This window comes from Lagenorhynchus albirostris, chromosome 2, assembly GCF_949774975.1.
Source record: "Lagenorhynchus albirostris chromosome 2, mLagAlb1.1, whole genome shotgun sequence".
NCBI lineage: Eukaryota > Metazoa > Chordata > Mammalia > Artiodactyla > Delphinidae > Lagenorhynchus > Lagenorhynchus albirostris.
In genome coordinates, this window is record NC_083096.1 from 20,611,053 (window position 1) to 20,623,937 (window position 12,885).

A 12,885-nucleotide genomic window follows, 5' to 3' on the forward strand; every position below is an offset into this window, starting at 1 on the left:
CAGTAGTTACATTCTTTAAAGTCTCTGCAAACACTGAATTAGTGAATACTGAGTCATGGTTAGGTTCCTTCAAGACTCTGGTCACATTTTTGATATATAGTCAATACATGACCTTGCTTTGTGTGTGTTTCTGTTTAAAGTTACCTTATCTAATATATGTTGTTGATTCATTAACATTGAACTCACATCCAACAGCACCATTAACTCATGCCTAAGTAAACTTATCTAACACATGTATTTTCTCTGTAAGGAACATCACAGCCTTCTTGAGCTTAGGAACACTAGACAGCACTGCGCGTGACACTTTAGGGCCATTTTAAACAGTGAAATTGCCAACAAAAGCACAAAAATGTGAAAAACATGGCACCAAAATAGACTGCAAAAGGAACACTTGTTTTCAGTGTGAGAACTGAAACAAGAAGGCAGTGTGTCACCTTGTTCAACCTCACCTGGGAACATGTTTATTGGAAGACTCAAATTTTCCCCTACTCTGTGTATGTACATGTCTGAAGGACTGAGAAACACCGTGAGGATTATTTTGGGATCACAAATTTTAGCATGTAGGCAAATACGGAATCCACAAATAATGAGGATCAAGTGTACCTGGAGTGAAATTGCTGTGTCATATGGTAACTCTATGTTTAATTTTCTGAGGGACTGCTGGACCATTTTCCACAGTGGCTATACCATTTTATGTTCCCACCAGCAGTGTATGATGTTCCAGTTCTTCCATATCCTTGCCAGTATTTGTTCCCTCCCTCCCTCTCTTCTTTTTTTTTTTTTTTTTTTTTTGCGGTACGCGGGCCTCTCACTGCTGTGGCCTCTCCCATCGCGGAGCACAGGCTCCGGACGCGCAGGCTCAGCAGCCATGGCTCACGGGCCCAGCCGCTTCACAGCATGTAGGATCTTCCCGGACCGGGGCATGAACCCGCGTCCCCCGCGCCAGCAGGCAGACTCGGACTCCCAACCACTGCGCCACCAGGGAAGCCCCTGTTTCTTCTTTTGATTATAGCTATCCTAGTGGATGTCAAGTAGTTTTTCATTGTGGTTTTAATTTGCACTCTTTAATAACTAGTGATGTTGAACATCTTTTTTATGTGCATATTAGCCATTTGGATATTTTCTTTAGAAAAATCTCTATTCCAAAACCTTGCCTATTTTTAAATTGGATTATTTGTCTTTTTATTGCTGATTTGTAAGTTTTTTATATTTTATGGTTACTAGCCTTTTAGTTATGTGGTTTGCAAATATTTTCTCCCATTCTGTAGGTTTTCTTTTCACTTTCTTGATAATGTTTTTTGATGTACAAAAGTTTTTTTTATTTTGATGAAGTCCAATTTTACCTATTTTTTCTTTGATTACTCGTGTTATCGTCTTTAATTTTGAAATTGCTATCAGTACAGCCTGTTAAAAGAGTTGTTTATACGTTTTTATTAAAGAAGTCATGAAAAGTTAGATTTCATGGATGCAGTAAATGATCACTTATTTGCCAATGGATGTCATGTGTAAATTTAAAGCATTTGTTTGCAGGTTTTTGTAAGGTTTTTTTGTCGTTGTGGCTGTGAAATTTTTAATACTGGCATCAATAGGACCACAAATTTCTAAAAAAGCAGTGTCAAATTCATGTAACAAACTGTTTTTGTTTAGGAAAATTGAAGAGAAACACAACTGCTTTAAATAATACTTTCCTTTTTAATAGAGAAGACTCTGCCTCTTTTAAAAATTATGAACTTTCTGCCTTAAAAGCAGAGTCTCAAAAGCCATTTGTGAAAGAACACAAGAATCCCCGGAACTTGGAAATAAACACGGATTGGTGTTTATTTGTGTTACTTTAAATGCAGTAGCCCTATGTGTCAGAAAACTGAATCTGTAACACTTAAGTTAGCCTAAGCAAGCAAATAATATCAGCTAGCATGGCTTTAATCTACTAAGTAACTTTAAATCCAAAAGATCAAAGGAAGTTATAACTAAAAACAGTCCTTCGTGCAATTTCCCTGTAGAAGCAGGAAAAGGCTAGAAATTACATGTCACCTTCATATCCTGGCTTGCTGACCTTGTGCTCAGATCAAGCCCCTCTGTATGCCAGCTGTTACCATTATTGAGACCTTGCCCCCAGGGGTTAAGTAGGAGAAAAACTCTCCTGTCCTATGGGAGAGCAAATACGGAAAGTTCCAGCCCCGAACGAACATGCTTAATTCAAAGCAATCTGCATGTGCTTGTCATTCCGTCTGTCCCGCTGCTCCGAGGAGCTACTCCTGAGACTCCCTGGTTGCTCTCTGTGTGCTCTGTTCCTGCGGCCAGTTTCGGCTGTGGCCACTGCAATCATTTGCAGACCAAACTGAACCAGGGACGTTTCTTCTTTTAACATAAAGGTAATACATTTACTCATGCTTCTGTGAATGTGTTATTTGGGGAGAATTTATTTAAAAACTGAACTTTGCTGTGCGCTTCTTGGATTAATTTAAAATTCCAGCTCACAATTTTTTTTCAGTGTAAGCTTTGAACGGCATCTGAATGCATTAAAATCTTACGAAGTTTTTTTGAATGATAGTCTAGCACAGTAAGGTAAGATAAGTTGTTTCTTAAGGTTTATTCAAATGTGCTTTTTTTATGAAGTTGGGAAGAAACTTTAGATTTCAAGTTGTTTAGCTGTTTCATGATTTGAGATTCTTCTTTAACCACTATCTAGATCAGAAGTTGGAAAATACGTGCTTCTCTCATCGCCAGTTGGTAGAAAAATAGATGTAGGATTGTAGGAATCACTTTAACCACTTTTGTGAATTAAACATTGTAAGAAAATAGTAAAATATTACATCTTCCAACTTATAAAAAGAGAAGTTGAGTGAAGATATACACTTGCGAGCCAAACTTCCACAGCAAGTTTAATTTTTATCAATGTTCATTTTAAATACACATCTCGCTATACACCCTCAATTTGTTTTTGAGGTGATTAAACGTTTTGTGCATTGTATTCATTTTAATGGTGGCAATGACAGCTACATTATAATTGTATTTAGTACATAAAGTAGAAATCAGAATGTATTTGCCATATTTACTTTTGCTTAAAATTAGAATGGATAATTTACATGTGACTAGTAGAAAATTTCAAACTGGTTTAACTTGTGAAATATTTGTATGTTTTGTAGTAAAATGTAAAATTTTTTAAAACCAAGTGGATAAAAATTTGGCAAGAACCAAGGTATTTCATGCAAATCATTGACTGACCATAAATGACTTTCTTCAGGGATAATGCAAGAAATAGAGAGCATACTTTACAATTTGCTAAAATTTTCTTTAACAGGTATTCCTGTTGAAAGGAAAAGAATGACTATGTCCTTTTTACCCACAAGAGGGTTATTTTAGATGATAATTTATAATTTAAGAAAACTCTAATTCCCTTTGATGGCTGGGAAGTCACTAAACTATGTAAATAAACTCTAGAGTGTTCCACTGGTAGTGGCTTTACTACTTCCCATGGTTTTAATGTCTGCTGACACATTTCTACTTTTTAAAATGTTAAATAGTCTTGGCATTATTTTTTAAAAATTATGTCTCTTAATAAACTATCTTAGGATGCTTTCTTTGCCAAATCTTAAATATTGGAGTATTTTATTGGATGATTATACTTCATTTGTCAGTTTTTGTTTTAGTATACAAAGATAAGGCAGAGTATTTTTTATGTATTTCCATGTTTCATATAGCTTACATCTTAGATGTGAATTATAGAATTGTGAGCATGAACTATTTGCATTGATTATGAAAAAATATGTAATGTTTAAGTGTCTGAAATGAATGACATACAAAGCAGTTTAGTAAATACATGTTAACCTTGCCTCGGTCTGGGAAATGATATATATTATAAAATGGTTTCATTCCACATTTTACTCTAATCCCAGTTGTCTTTTTAGTTTGTATTGAACCACTCAATGCTTTTTTGGCAACTGGGGAAATCTGCTTTTCAGTGTCTGCTGTGTACCAATTCTTTACCTTTCATTCTAACTACTTTCATTTCTGGGATTGGATCAGAGCACCCTCAACAGTTCAACTCTTATAACTCTCTTATAGCTCAGTATGGGTGATGGACAGCCTTGACACACTGACCGTATGAACATTTCCAGTTTTTCAAAAATTACAATTCCTGATCACATCCTAACACGGGAAATAAAACGGTGTTTAGGATCAAGACAAATGAACTGCTTAACTTCTCAGCCTTTTGGAAAAAATATAAAACAAAGCAACTAAATATATGAGAAAAGCAAGACTTGGGGAAGAGGGTGGCCCTTTGTTCTCCCTCTCTTAATTTCTATTCTTTTATCATTTTAATCACTATTCAACAGGCTCACTTATTTCAGGCTCGCATATTAGATTCGAAGAAAACTATTCACAATAGTTTTTATTATATGCTGTCTAAATAAGGACATTCACCTATTTATATTATATGCTGTCTAAATAAGGACATTCACCTATTTAACTGAAAAATACGATTTAATTACCTTTGTGACAAACAAGAATCCCACTTGAACAATGTAGATGGAATTTCAGTTCACCTAATGTATACAAGAAAGCAAACAGCAGAATGCACAAGTATTTATAATAATAATTTAAGTAAGGAATAGAAAAAGATTTATGAAAGGTGTACCCAGACTCTTGCTAAGAGTTACTTTACTGATCCAATTCAAATATTTGATGTTTTTCTAAGCTGAAAGTAAATCTCAGTGTCCTTTAAGTAAAAGGATGTCTTCAATTTGTCTCATACAAATACCTTGAGATATGTTTCCCAAGTTGCTCAGTAGACTGAAGGATACCCCTGAGACTTGATTTGCTGGACTCTGCAGGGAAGAACCCATTTGGGGAGCTGCTCTAGGAAATTTGATTTGCTACTTCTCAAACTTCACAAAACAGCAGGGAGTGGAGCCTGGTGTCAGATACTTAGCATTGGTGGGAAAATCTTAGATAATTCTAAGTGTAATATGAAGAAACAACAGGTTACCATCTAAATCAAACAACTTTCATGTGCTTTATGGTGATTGATTTCAGTTTTTGTCTTTATGGAAGACGTTTTTTAAAAATCCCTTCACATTCTTCTGCCTCATAATACATGCATGTAGAATTTTCTTATTTTGATTTATCTCGGTGATGGTTTTTTCCTTTGAGCTGCTAAATTTTGAGGGTTATGAGATGTGTAAAGTATTAAACATTCATGGTGTCTTTAGGCATGCTTGTGATCTGTTCAACAACATGAGTTAAACTCAGTCATATGATCCTGCTTCTACTGGGGAAGAGCTATAGTGATACAGATAGATTGCTCAATGTTTTGTGATTTTAGTTGAGGCAGAATAATTTCAGATGAAATCTTACGGCCTAAAGCTAAACCTATCACATCTTGGGGGTCCTGTTTATTACCAAAGCATCTTGTGATTAATTCTTTTTTTACTAGGATGTGAGGCTAGATAGGAGGCCTGGTGTCTGGAGGTTGTCTGACTCTAGAATTGAAATGTTTAAAATGCTTAAAATGCAATCAGAAGTATTTTTTCTTTTCTTTTTCCTTTTGTTTTTCTCTTTTTTTCTTCCTTCCTTCCTTCTTTCCTTCCTCCTCTCTCTCTCTCTCTCTCTCTCTCTCTCTCTCTTTCTTTCTTTCTTTTTCTTTCTTTTTTTGGCACAAAACTTTAGGGAACATCCTCTTTTAATAGAGATGCTTGGGACTTCATATTGGATACTGACCAGGGGTTGGGGAGATATTTTTTCTTGAGGGTTCAATAAACTTGTTAGTCCAATTGACTATACCCTAAACTCTATCCAAATGATCTATAAGTACTTGAGACTGTGTGACAAGTTGTCTTGTGTTTCCACAACATTGTCCCACATGAATTCCACACTGTTGTCTCTCAAACTAATGTCTTATTAAGGATTTCTCTTCCCTGCACCCTTGTCCCCACGCTTATAATGTCAAGGGTAACCCCAAAAGAAGTAAAGCTAATCCAAATACTATAACACATGTCTAACATGGAGTACCAGGTCCAAATGTTTTTGAATATACAGCAGTATTCTGCATTTCAAGTAATAATTTCTGAACCAATATGGAATATTTTGAGTGGCAGTTGCTTGCTCTTATAAATTGATCAGCATTAATTAAAAGTATAAATCAGTCATTCTGAACCCTAGCTGCACATTAGAATCATCTGGGGAGCATTTAAAACTGCTAATGTCCACACCCCATTACAATATGAATTAAATCATAACATCTGGGGCCAGGGCCCTGTGTCTGTAATTTTTTTTCATATTACTGAAGTGATTCTAGTGTGCAGAATGGGTTGAAACCACTGTAATAGACTTGTAACTTTGTGAATATTTGTTATATTTATTGTGTTCCCTTCAAGACTTGCAGCAGAGTCCAAATGGATGTCTCAGCTGATTCTTGAGTTAAATAACAACTTTTTAGTGGGCTTTCTAGAATTGTTTTTGAAAGACCAGAGATCGACATTTCTGACTATAAAAACTTCTCTAGTTTTATTTTGTATATTCTTAGTTATGCAAATGAACATAAATCTTCAGACTTAGGGTTAAAAGAAATTATTGCAGCTTTATAGAATTGAAACTCATTCATATCTTTGAAATAGGAACTCAAAGATAAAAGAATACTTTCTCTTTCTCTTTTTTAAGGGTATTGATGCTTATGGATATAACACTTGTAAGTGTGGGGAGAAGTGGTGAATATTTTGTGGAATGATAATTTTGGTGGAGGAACTTGGAAAAGAGATCTCTGAAAACTGCTTTAATAACTGCAATATAGTGATACTGCTCTTGAAATATATAGTTAGGTAGATAAGTGTTTATGCTAAAAAGATGATGTTCTCGACTATCATTTATCCCAGACTGTAAAAGATAAACTTTTTTATTTTACACCCACATTTCTCTTCCCACATAGACCTTCTACCAAAGGTACATTAAACATGAAACATGAGAAAAATGAGACTGATGTTTCCATAGCCCTGAAATTCCTATCATTCACCCCATAAGTATAAATCTCAGCCTTGACAACCTAATTCATATCTAGCAATAAGATTGCTTTCCAAATGCAGTGTCTTCAGATTGGCTATGGCACATACACTATAATATCTTCCTAATGTTTTTTAACTCTTATCTATCAATATAGTTCTGTAAATCTGGGCAAGGGGAAAACTGTATCTGTCAATTTTAATTTTTCTTCTGTATCATTAAGCTGTTTGTAAATATTATGAACGGTTTTTGTAAAAATAAAACATGTAACATTTAAAGTTTATCTTTATTGGTGCCTTTACCTATACATCTTGTGTATAATCATATTTAAAAGCGGTTATATAAAAATGTTAGGTATATTTCATTTTCAAAGATGATGTTTGTTAGCATAAGTTGAAACTACCTTCTTGATCATATAAATTTAGGGTTTCCCTGGTGGCGCAGTGGTTGAGAGTCTGCCTGCCGATGCAGGGGACACGGGTTCGTGCTCCGGTCTGGGAAGATCCCACATGCCGCGGAGCGGCTGGGCCCGTGAGCCAATGGCCGCTGAGCCTGCGCGTCCGGAGCCTGTACTCCGTAACAGGAGAGGCCATAACAGTGAGAGGCCCGCGTAACACAAATAAAATAAAATAAAATAAAATTAATAGGCAACAGTGAGTTTTCATTGTAGAAGAATGGTGATCCCTTATTTTCAGATTTCTTAGAACACAACAGTTTGCTTTCTCGTAGTGTGATGCAAAGCATAGTAATACCTAGTGGGTTCTTATTAAATGTTTATTAAGTGGTATAGATTCTCAAACGTATAACATTGTTTCTTTGAGAAAATGGCTTCTAATTTATTGCAGTTTATGATTAAGGGGAATGATAGCAGTAGTACCTAATTTCTGTAGAATTCTTTGCAACGTATAAAATGCTTATAGGTGATTAAATGAAGATACTTAAAGTGTTCTTATTGAAGGAGAGTTTAATTGTAGAAAGTTCACGAACTCAAAGAAAAATAAGAAAATTTAATTCATCTCAGAAGGAGAGAAGATTATGTTTCTTTATTTAAGACTATACTTTTTAGTTCCTTAAGAGGGCCTGATTCTTTGATTAAAGATACAGATTTTGCTGTCAGGTCACAATTACATTATTTTGAAATAGTCCAGACACTACATGACAACAAAGATTAATCCATTGTCTTGCTTTTCAGGTTTGGATAATATGATACATGGGTAGATAGCACTTCTTTTAATTCAGTGAAATATGTCTCTGACACTCTTGAATGCTGAATTATACCTTTTAAAACTGTCTTGGGAAATACTGAATTCAGAGGATATTTTTCACGTGGACCTTCAGACTGAATTTTATATCAGTAGCCTCTAGTGGTCCTATAAAAGCTAGTTGAACTTGGCATTGCCCTAGAAGCATCTTGAGGTTGGTTGAAAAGCCTCACTTTCAGAGACATGCTGGTCTAAGATTGAATCCCAATCATGTGATTTGCATTTGTTACACTGTAATATTTTTGACCCTCAGTTTTCTCTATAATGGGTTTAATAAAATCTTCATAGAGGTATTGTGAGGAAAGTGTCTGACACAGTGAGATGATAAAAAAACATTTTAATAGCCCTTTGAAGGGAAATATATTCCTAGAGAAAAAACCTGGCTGATGTCCTTCTACCATCCAGCTTTCACAGTCCCATTCTAGAAGATGCCACAAATATACTTCTTTGTCTGTTTCTCTGGTGCGTTTAGAGCAGCTGTTTTTTTCTCTTGCCATAGCACTAGCTATTAATAGGGCATCTTGGTACCAGTGATAAGAAATGAGACCATCATTTTAGGATAAGTATCAAGCAATTTTAGGGGAGCAATTTCATATTAAAACAGGTTTGGTGCATAATGAACACAGGTACTCCCAAACTGCCTTTATAACTGGTATGAAAAAAAGACTTCAGGTATCTCCAATATCTAGTACCACTTGAGAGAAAAAGATTGTCTCACCCAGTTAACTGGGCAAGGTGCTTCAATCCATATACATTACACTAAAAAAGATTAAAATCTGATTGGTTGTTATTTCTATGTACACAACAGTTTAGGAGTCCTGAAATAAGCCATAATTAAACTTGGTTATCAATTAGAACCTCTACTATTAAAATTTGTTACTTTTCTGTCTTAATTAGAAAAACAGGACTTTATTTCTCTGTTAACTGGTATCATTTCCCTGCTTGTTGCATCCATTCTGCTTTAAGTGGGCATCATTTTGCCATTACTTAGGCCTGATTCTCTTGTAGCCTCCCCACCTAGTTTGTGCTTTTGCCTTGCTACACAAAGTGTGTTCCAGGGACCAACGGTATGGGCTTGTTGTTGGAAGATTCTTGTCCCACTCCAGATGGACTGTATCAGAATCTACATTTTAGCAACATCCCCAAGTGATCCCTATGTTTGAGAAACACTGTTATCAGTGTTTTGTATTTTGTCTAGTGAAACTGTGTTATAGGGAACATCACTTCTGATAAAGATGATTGGCTACAATATGGGATCTTGTTTTTGATTCAGCCTTGCCATTTATTGTTAAGTTTGATGTTATGAATCTGATGAAGCAAAGGGTTATTCTGGAATACATTATCTAAGCTTATGGAATGTAGTTAAGCAGAAAGCCTTCAGAACCTCAGCATCAGACTTCCTGGCCTTACCATCTGAGACTCTGTGTCTCAAGTTTTCTTTTGCAAAGTAGAGCGGTAATGCCTGCCACACCTGTTTTTCTGAGGGCTATTAGGAGGATAACTCAAGTGAGATCATGTGTGTGAAAGTGTTTGGCAATACCGCAGAGGTGTACCAGTATAACTGTTGATGCGGATGAAGATGTTGTTCCTTCAGGCTATCTGAGCCCTGCGTTTGTCAAGGATAGTGATGGCTTTGCTGAGTGGTTACTGTGGTAATTGGAACATGTCTGTGTATTCTCTTCCACATTACCTCTAGATTTTAACTTGACAGTTTTCTGGCCACAAAAACAGTTATGGCTTCCAATTGCAAGGAACTACTAAGAGGCTTTCATAACGCTTTTTGGATGTTGCGCCACCTAAATAGTTTGATGGCATCTTTTGGGTAAATTGTGTGTCATTAGCATATTTTCACATGTAATATGTTGATGAATAAAATTTCCATAATTCCAGCAGTTCCTACTATGATTATATGATAGCGTTTCCAATGAGATACTACTTTTAAGTCTTTGAAGCAGGGTAATTTCCTTTGATCTTATAGGTGTAAGTGTCCTGAGCCCAGAGTAGGATGTAATTGTTTGAACCTTCTAATCACATGAGCTCTGATGACTTTTCTCTTTACATGTGATTGAAATGCCTCTATATTTCTTCTCTGTATTCTCTGTTTAATGCTTATGAAACTAGTCATGATACTTTTGGTTCATAGATAGCTTTGGTCCAACAAATAATAATTTATGTTTCCCAAAATTTGGAAGCTGGGAGATAAGATATATTGAAAACCTTTTTCCGAATAGTTTGTATTCATCTGTTCTTGCTCCTTAAATCCTTTTTGATTTCCTGCTTTATCCAGTTATTTGATAGATTGTGTAGGGTGCTATTGTAAGAAAGCAGATATGTACTGGAAGACAAACAATTAAAAGTGCATCCAGTGAGGAGACGACTGTTTACCCTTTAAGGTGAAATAAGTTTGCTTCCGTTTTTGCATTTTAATAATAGTTATCTTCTGTTCATTATTAGTCACTGTGCTAGAAACTTTATATGTTGTTTCATTAATATTTTATTACTATGAAGACGGCACATTTGTAGTAAAAGTTGCAAGCAGTACAGAAAGTAAAATGTGAAAGTCTTCTCTACCCTTCCAAATGGCCCAGTCCAACTCTCCAGCAGGAAACAATGTTAGCATTTTCTTATGTCCTTCTAGAAATTATCTGTGTATATACTAACCACACATGTGTGTTTCCGCCACTTTTTTAATGAAATGGATTCATACCACATAGGCTCTTCTGCAGTTAGGTTTTATTCACACATGAAGATGTGCTTTGGACTTCTTTCCCTAGCAATAATCCTGATTTAGTTCATTCTTTTTTGTTGTGCAGAGTACCCAAGGTATAGATATAACAGAATTTAAGTCCCCTATTGATAAGTTAGGTGGTTTCCCTTGTTTTTTTTGTTTTCATTGTTACAAGCAGTGATGCAGTCAGCATCTTTATCCAGACATTTATCTTTACACATTGTTCAAGTATATCCAAAGGGGTAAACTCCTAGTAGAATTGTGAGTCAAAGGATGAGGGTATTTCAAATTTTGATTAGTAGTGCCATGTTGCTCTTTTAGAAGGTTGCACCAATTTGCATTTCAAACAAATTTAACTCTAAGAAGAATCAACACTTAGAGACTCTAAGAATGTAAGTAACTTGACCTAGGTTCTCAAAGTTAGTAACCCGTAGAGTCAGCTTTCAAATTCAGACCCACCCAGGCCATTTCTTCTAAGCCACAGATATCTCTGATGCCATTTTAAAACATAATTTCAGCTTTGGAACTAGGAAGCATCATTCCATATTTTTTAATATTCTCATCACTCAATCAAGCAATAATAATGATTCTTCCATTGTAAATACATAGCCCTTTATGGTTTTCAAAATATTTTTACATTCTCATAGTAATCCTATGAGGTGGACACTGGTTCCCATCCTGATTTCTACATGTGAAGAGCTGAGGCTCAAAGAAAAATATCTTAAATTTTAAAATGTAATCAAAAGATGGTCTTTGGCCAAAGGCCTTATAGTCAGTCCCCAAACAGCTAAAGCACTCAGGACATAAAAATGCTAGTATAGAAAAGGTGAAATAGGAGGTGTGAGATTAGTGGCTTCGGATGTGTTGATATTGGCATGTTATATTCATGAACAACAGGAAATACACTAAAATATCTGGCCATGGGGCTCCATCACACCTCAAGCCAATGTCTCAAGAATAGCTTTCTTTTGGCAGTCCCTGTGTGTTAGGACCCTGGGGAAAACAGGTGATTTCAACAAAGCTCTTTTAAAATTGTTCACTATATTTGATCCGAAACTTATTTTAAACTTCCCGCATAAATACTATTATCACTGCATTTATAATCACATAGCATTACATTTATCACAATAATTCATTTTTATGATGTTGAATCTTCCACTCTCTCATCTCTTTTCCTGTTCTCTCTGGCTCAGACCAAATTTTTTTCTCATTTGTCTCATTTCTAAAGAAATAAGGTCTTTCTCTGTGTGGCCTTAAGGTCAACTCTTGACTTTATTTATTTATTTATTTATTTATTTTTGCCATACGCGGGCCTCTCACTGTTGTGGCCTCTCTCGTTGCGGAGCACAGGCTCCGGACCCGCAGGCTCAGCGGCCATGGCTCACGGGTCCAGCCTCTCCGTGGCATGTGGGATCTTCCCGGACCGGGGCACGAACCCATGTCCCCTGCATCGGCAGGCGGACTCTCAACCACTGCGCCACCAGGGAAGACGTCAACTCTTGACTTTAGATCGAAACTTTGCTGTTCTCCTGGTCACCTGAATTCTTACACAAATACATCCACTGAACTTAATCTGTAAACATTTCTTAGAACAATTTTTGTCTGCTTTTGCTTTTTTATTATTTTTTACTTATAACCCACAACTTATTTATAAAGTCAATTTGATTGTTCCCATTTTATGATTGAAGAAAGTGAATCATAGAAAGCTTATATGACTTTCTTCAAATACGAGCCAAAGTCAGAGTTCAAATTATTCTTTACTCTCCACTTGTACCTACTTCATTACAAGAAATCTCCAAGTTACAAAACAAGTTGTGCTCCAGAAATCATTCGTAAGTCAGTTATTTGGCACTTGAACTGCATTTTACCACACTGGGGAAAAAATGTTATAAATGGTGA

At 35.8% G+C, this 12,885-nt stretch overlaps 1 protein-coding gene across 2 annotated transcripts in view; it reads left to right on the forward strand.

Moving 5' to 3' along the window:
- The window catches only part of DISP1 (dispatched RND transporter family member 1), a 204,991-nt gene that overhangs the window by 137,780 nt on the left and 54,326 nt on the right, over positions 1-12,885 (forward strand). The window contains exon 1 of one of the 2 annotated variants that reach the window (XM_060127437.1): positions 2,239-2,372. The exons of the other annotated variant lie outside the window; for it this stretch is intronic. The gene's annotated coding sequence lies outside the window, so the exon portion shown is untranslated. Of the gene's footprint in view, positions 1-2,238; positions 2,373-12,885 lie in introns of those variants that run through there. 2 annotated transcript variants of the gene reach the window in all.